The following is an 8,111-nucleotide window of genomic DNA, read 5'->3' as shown; positions in this document are numbered from 1 at the left end:
ACTCTGAAGATTGCAGGGCTCAATCGACACATGGTGTGTCCGCATTTTCCTATTTACCTCAAGGGCCTGCCAAGAGCGTTGCCAATATCAGTGTGCTTTTTGCTACAGAAATGTATTTTTGAAAACTTGTAGCAGATGGTGTCCTGGGAATCCTGGTTATGTAAATTTCACCTGCTAGCTCATTATCAGGTATTTTTATGCATCTATTAATCATATGAACTATACAAACAGGGATAGGATACAATTTGGAGGAACTTTGGTAGTTAAACATCCTTACTTTCAAACTGTCAATTTCTCTCTTGGATTATGAATGGAGTGTAGTTTAATCCACATCATTTTAGCTTATCCGAATGACATAAATATGGTGTGTGTACAAGTTTAGCAAATATGATGTTTTTTTGTCATAACATACATGGCATCGGAAGTGGGCATCCTAGGGTGTTGTTGGATCTCTCAAGTTGGCTGCTGTTATTCTTCTTATTTTGCATGAAAATAAAGTATTTCTGAATCACCTTTCTGCTATTTTTTGAGAATATACACTTAGACACTAATTTATCAATAAAAAAAATTGTTATGTTGCGTATGATAAAAGAACCAGAAGCTGGATAAATTTTGTACAGTCGTAGTTGTATCATCCAGCAGATAATAACTTCTCTATGCCCATATCTCAACTAATTCAGTAAAGCAGAGCATAGCAGGCAATAGGCTTTGTATTTGTATACTCGTAGTTGAACTTAGCATTCAAGTTTACTTTGTCACCATAGCCCTGTGTTGATACTCTAGTAGATTGTCAGCTGTTTTTATAGAATTCTCTTGCGTAAAAGGGTGACAATTCATCCATGACTTTATGTGTTGATAAGTTAACATACTCTCTTGATTTCATTTTTGCTCTCATGAACAGGGGAAGTGTTGGTTATGCTAGTGTGCATACTCACTTGGGAAGAAATGGAAGTAGGAGAGGTGACCTTCAATTCCTCACCTACAATTATGTTATAATTACTGATTAGAGGCACCCTACGAGCCTTTAGGATAAATCCCCATGTACAAATGAATTTGCATCACCTAGAACTTTTTCACTATCTAATATTCCATACTAATTATCCATTCTGAGTTAAATCATACATTAATTAGAAGGAACTAAACCATTTGTTAGGGTGAACTATATGCAACATTGAGCATTCTAATTATTCTTCTGCATTGTTCTCTATTTCGATAACTATTGTAGTGCAGGCTGAAGTGATGGCATGTATGATTGATATAATTTCATCTCAATAATAACTATTTTCTGCATAGTATATTGGTCCCAGCCTACTTGCTTTAAATGCCTGATTTTGATGGATTTTGTTCATGGCTTTGATTATACAATCTAGAATATTTAACCTTTTGAGCCAAATTCAACAGAGCATATCATCCAATACTAAGGATTTCAATTATCATGGTGTATTCAAGTCAAAGCTAAATAGTAGTCTGCGTCCGCCTACCTTGGCAAGGATACCAGGTGATTCTACTTTGCTGTTGTAGCTTCTTTCCGTCATATTACTCTTATTTTTGGGGATTTAATTTGTTCTTAATCCTATTTCCATTCTGGGTGAAAATGCTGGGAACCTTTTGGACACATGTACATTTTAAGTGTTCCCCCTTCCTGCCCAAAACGATGTTATGTGAGCTAAGACAATACTTTTAGGCATTCAGAAAGAGTCACATCTATAATTAGCTTTCAACTCCATTTATCCAGTTTGAACTACCAGAAATCTATACATCTACTGAAAGAGTCACGCTTACATATATTTAGCTTTTAGCTCACTGTATCCACTATCTTCAAAGTTGTATGTTTATTTTTTTGGAAACAAGTGTTGGAATATTGGCTACTAGTACAGTAACTTAAGTATATCCCCAGGAACACTATATGCTCAGCAATCGTACAAAGTAAATGATGCATTTCCTTCCAAATGGATATACAAAAAGTTGATTGAGGGTTTCTATGCCACATCCATGGTTACTGCTGGAAGTCGATTGGCAGTCTTCATGTACCGATATGCTATTTTTTTAGATTGGGTAAGTGTATTCTTCATTTTGTGATGTTGTGTGTGCGTAGTGCACATGTGAATTCTGCCTGCATTCAATTTCATAGATTAATTAAGCATTGTAATATTTGAGATTTTTTGGACTTTTGTAGGAAGCAAACACAAGGATGGACTCACTATGAACCATGAAGCCAGCGATCCACATCAACTGGATGTTTTAGCTCTCATTTTGTATAACTGATGTATCATAGTTGCATCTTTTAGCTGTCCTTTTGTGAACCTGATGTATGGTGTTGATTATGTCTAGAACAGACTGAAGTGTATGTACGTGACATGGTGTCTTGGTGGTTATGTCTAGAACAGACTGAAGTGTATGTATGTGACAGTTAGTTAAATGGAATAAAAAATGTTTGGTGCACCTAATATATGGTGTCTTGTTGACTATCCTTAGAAACATGAATTATATGTATGTGACAATCTCTAACGTATGTTAATTAAAGTTGTGGTTGGATAAACAATGTTGGTCATCAAAAGAAAACACCATCTGATTGTTGGTCGGCAAAACAAACCCCGTCTTACAGTCGGTCGGGAAAGGCTAATGCAAGCCCTGAAGGAAATATGCCCTAGAGGCAATAATAAAGTTATTATTTATTTCCTTATTTCATGATAAATGTTTATTATTCATGCTAGAATTGTATTAACCGGAAACATAATACATGTGTGAATACATAGACAAACAGAGTGTCACTAGTATGCCTCTACTTGACTAGCTCGTTAATCAAAGATGGTTATGTTTCCTAACCATGGACAAAGAGTTGTTATTTGATTAACGGGATCACATCATTAGATGAATGATCTGATTGACATGACCCATTCCATTAGCTTAGCACCCGATCATTTAGTATGTTGCTATTGCTTTCTTCATGACTTATACATGTTCCTATGACTATGAGATTATGCAACTCCCGTTTACCGGAGGAACGCTTTGTGTGCTACTAAACGTCACAACATAACTGGGTGATTATAAAGGAGCTCTACAGGTGTCTCCAAAGGTAGATGTTGGGTTGGCGTATTTCGAGATTAGGATTTGTCACTCCGATTGTCGGAGAGGTATCTCTGGGCCCTCTCGGTAATGCACATCACATAAGCCTTGCAAGAATTACAACTAAATATGTTAGTTGTGAGATGATGTATTACGGAATGAGTAAAGAGACTTGCCGGTAACGAGATTGAACTAGGTATTGGATACCGACGATCGAATCTCGGGCAAGTAACATACCGATGACAAAGGGAACAACGTATGTTGTTATGCGGTCTGACCGATAAAGATCTTCGTAGAATATGTAGGAGCCAATATGGGCATCCAGGTCCCGCTATTGGTTATTGACTGGAGATGTGTCTCAGTCATGTCTGCATTATTCTCGAACCGTAGGGTCCGCACGCTTAACGTTACGATGATAGTTATTATGAGTTTATGCATTTTGATGTACCGAAGTTAGTTCGGAGTCCCGGATGTGATCACGGACATGACGAGGAGTCTCGAAATGGTCGATACATAAAGATTGATATATTGGAAGCCTATGTTTGGATATCGGAAGTGTTCCGGGTGAAATCGGTATTTTACCGGAGTACCGGGAGGTTACCGGAACCCCCCGGGAGCTGTATGGGCCTTAATGGGCTTTAGTGGAAAGGAGAAAGGGGCAGCCCTAGATGGACCGCGCGCCTCCCCCCTCCCCTAGTCCTATTAGGACAAGGAGAGGTGGCTGGCCCCCCTCTCTCTCTTTCCCCCTCGGGGAATCCTATTCCAACTAGGATTGGGGGGGGGAGTCCTACTCCCGGTAGGAGTAGGACTCCTCCTGCGCCCTACTCCTGGCCGGCCGCCCCCTCCCCCTTGGATCCTTTATATACGGGGGCAGGGGGGCACCTCTAGACACACAAGTTGATCCTTGAGATCGTTCCTTAGCCGTGTGCGGTGCCCCCTGCCACCATATTCCACCTCGATCATATTGTAGCGGTGCTTAGGCGAAGCCCTGCGACAGTAGAACATCAAGATCGTCACCACGCCGTCGTGCTGACGGAACTCCTCCCCGACGCTTTGCTGGATCGGAGCCCGGGGATCGTCATCGAGCTGTACGTGTGCTAAGAACTCGGAGGTGCCGGAGTAACGGTGCTTGGATCGGTCGGATCGGGAAGACGTACGACTACTTCCTCTACGTTGCGTCAATGCTTCCGCAGTCGGTCTGCGTGGGTACGTAGACAACACTCTCCCCTCTCGTTGCTATGCATCACCATGATCTTGCGTGTGCGTAGGAAATTTTTTGAAATTACTGCATTCCCCAACAAGCCCCAACAGAATGTTGGTCGGGAAAGGTACATGGTTACCCCAACAAACCGTTGGTCGGGAAAGGCCCATGGCTACCCCAACAGTCTGTTGGTCGGGAAAGGCCCATGGCAGGCCCAATAGACTGTTGGTCGGGAAAGATGCACCATAGCCTCCCAACAGTCGGTTGGGAAAGATATGTCGGTCGGGAAAGGGCTTTCCCGTCTGTACTTTCCCCAACAGACGGTATCGGTCGGCAATACTCTTTCCTGACCGACTGTCGGTCAGCGGAAGCTGTATTTCCGACCAACCTGGCTGTTGATGATGTAGTGTTGTGGTGTAGTGAGAGTAGCATAAGTATTTCCCTCAGTTTTTGAGAACCAAGGTATCAATCCAGTAGGAGGCCACGCTCAAGTCCCTTGTACCTGCACAAAACGATAGCTACTCGCAACCAACGCGATTAGGGGTTGTCAATCCCTTCACGGTCACTTACGAGAGTGAGATCTGATAGATATAATATTTTTGGTATTTTTGGTATAGAGATGCAAAGTGGAAAGTAAAAGGCAAAGTAAAAAAGCAAAGCAAGATTAAAGTGATGGAGATTGATATGATGAGAATAGACCCGGGGGCCATAGGTTTCACTAGTGGCTTCTCTCAAGAGCATAAGTATTCTACGGTGGGTGAACAAATTACTGTTGAGCAATTGACAGAATTGAGCATAGTTATGAGAATATCTAGGCATGATCATGTATATAGGCATCACGTCCGTGACAAGTAGACCGAAACGATTCTGCATCTACTACTATTACTCCACTCATCGCCCGCTATCCAGCATGCATCTAGAGTATTAAGTTAAAAATAGAGTAACGCTTTAAGCAAGATGACATGATGTAGAGAGATAAATTCATGCAATATGAAATAAACCCCATCTTGTTATCCTCGATGGCAACGATGCAATACGTGCCTTGCTGCCCCTTCTGTCACTGGGAAAGGACACCGCAAGATCGAACCCAAAGCTAAGAACTTCTCCCATGGCAAGAAAAACCAATCTAGTAGGCCAAACCAAACTGATAATTCGAAGAGACTTGCAAAGATAAACAATCATACATAAAAGAATTCAGAGAAGATTCAAATATTATTCATAGATAGACTTGATCATAAACCCACAATTCATCAGTCTCAACAAACACACTGCAAAAAAGAAGAAGATTACATCGAATAGATCTCCACAAGAGAGGGGGAGAACTTTGTATTGAGATCCAAAAAGAGAGAAGAAGCCATCTAGCTAATAACTATGGACCCGAAGGTCTGAGGTAAACTACTCACACTTCATCGGAGAGGCTATGATGATGTAGAAGCCCTCCGTGATGACGGCCCTCTCCGATGGAGCTCCGGAACAGGCCCCAAGATGGGATCTCATGGATACAGAAAGTTGCGACAGTGGAATTAGGTTTTTGGCTCGCTCTTTGTTCGTTTGGGGGTATGTAGGTATATATAGGAGGAAGAAGTACGTCGGTGGAGCTTCGGTGGGCCCACGAGGGTGGGGGCGCGCCTGGGGGTATAGGGCGTGCCCCCCTACCTCGTGCCCACCTCGAAGCTGCCTTGGCGTAGGGTCCAAGTCTCCTGGGTCATATTCGGGAATAAAATCACGTTCCAGAAAGGTTTATTCCGTTTGGACTCCGTTTGATATTCCGTTTCTTCGAAACACTGAAATAGGCAAAAACAGCAATTCTGGGCTGGGCCTCCGGTTAATAGGTTAGTCCCATAAATAATATAAAAGTGGAAAATAAAGCCCAATATAGTCCAAAACAGTAGGTAATATAGCATGGAGCAATCAAAAATTATAGATACGTTGGAGACGTATCACATGCATCCAGAAATAAAGAACTGTTGAACAGCTCGTACAATATCTTCCTTCAGAAAGCCCCAATTCCTCTGAAAAAACCCCGCTGGGAACCCATCTGGCCCCGGAGCCTTCAATGGACCAATTTGAAAAAGAGCATCACTGATCTCTTATTCAGAGAAAGATTTACAAAGATCCTCGTTCATCTCATCATTCACGAGAGGTTTCACAAGGCGTATAATTCGAGAAGGATCCACCGTATTGTCACAAGAATACAAATGCTTAAAGAAGGAGTTTGTAATACCTTTGATCTCTTCCACGTCATTAGAAAGAGACCCACCGCTCCTTCTGAGGGCAGAGATATTATTCTTCTTTGCTCTCCAAGTGGCCTTTCTCTGGAAGAATTTTGTGTTCCTATCACCCCGTTTCATTTTGTCCAAACACGATCTCTGTTTCCACATACTTTCTTCCTTCATCAAGAGCTCATCCATCTCCCCGAGGATTTTCTTTCTCTCCAACATAGCAGAATGGTCATTTCTTTTGTAGAGAACATTTACTCTTTTCCACGCCGTTTCAAGCTTTTTAGGTAAATAACCTATATGGTCCCTACTCCACCCATGAAGGGACTTCATAAGGGTATCCAGATTGTTTGCCACATCTCCCAAGTCACTGACATGTGTACTTTTATTCCAACATAATTCGATTTGGTCTTTCAGCGCCACAGCCTCCCTTTCCCAATACGCTTCATATTTCAGATGTTTACTAAACATACCAGGAAGAGGATCACCCATCAATTGAATAAGAATAGGGCAATGGTCTGACCTTGAGCTGATAATATGTGAGACCTTGCAATTAGGATACATAGACGACCACTGAGGACAAGCCACCGCGCGATCAAGACGCACTTTTACATTTTTGTGACCTTCTTGCTTGTTATTGTAAGTCCAAGGAACTCCAGTAAATCCCAAATCAAATAAATTACATTCAGATAAAACCTCACGAAAATTTGCCATAAGCTTGGATGACCTCTTATTACGAGAAAAATGTTCATTTTGCCACATAGCTTCGTTAAAATCGCCAACCATAAACCAAGGTCCGGCTCCAAGCGGTTTAATTCGCCTTAACAGATCCCACATAACATTCCTTTGACTCGCCTTTGGTTCACCATAGACAAAGGTACTTCTCCACTTAGAGCCATCTTCTTTGCAAACGTACATGTCAATAAAATGTTCACCATATTTATTCAGCTGCAAAGTATAAAGGTCATCCCAGAAAACCGCTACACCACCACCTTTGCCTGGAACAGAAACAGAAAACACATTTTTCATACCCAAGCGGTAGCGCAAACTCTCAACATACTCTTTATTTTTTCTTGTTTCAGAAAGGAAGATAATGTTGGGTCGGTGTGTCTTCGAGAGGCACACAAGTTCTTGGACTGTCCGAGGTTGACCCAAACCTCGGCAGTTCCAGCTAATTATTTTCATGGCTCCTGACGGGCGTCATCAAGCACGCCCGTCAGTTGACCGGCAGCCCCAGGGCCGGTAGCTTCCTTGGTAGTACCTCCTACATCTTTTCCATCCCCTACAGACTCCCTCCTTTTGTCCTGAACCTCCTCCACTCCCCCATCTACTTCTTCAGTTACATGAATAGTAGACCCATCTATGCCTACAACGGTACCAACTCTCTCACCACACACTCTTTTACAAGACACACTCACGTCCATAGCACCCCTAAACTCTAAATTTTCAGAACTAGTGTTGTTCATACTGAACACCAGATTATCTTGGTCATCATGAGAGCGCTTCTTGCTTCCCGCGGTGCTCTCTAGCATGGCAGCAAAAGCCATCTTGTGATTGAAGAGTTTGTTTCCGCTGTTTGGTGGAGTTGGGATACCAAAAACCGCATGTTTAACACATGCAGCCTG

Source organism: Triticum urartu, chromosome 6 (genome assembly GCF_003073215.2).
Source record: "Triticum urartu cultivar G1812 chromosome 6, Tu2.1, whole genome shotgun sequence".
NCBI lineage: Eukaryota > Viridiplantae > Streptophyta > Magnoliopsida > Poales > Poaceae > Triticum > Triticum urartu.
Note: the sequence above shows the minus strand (reverse complement) of the source record.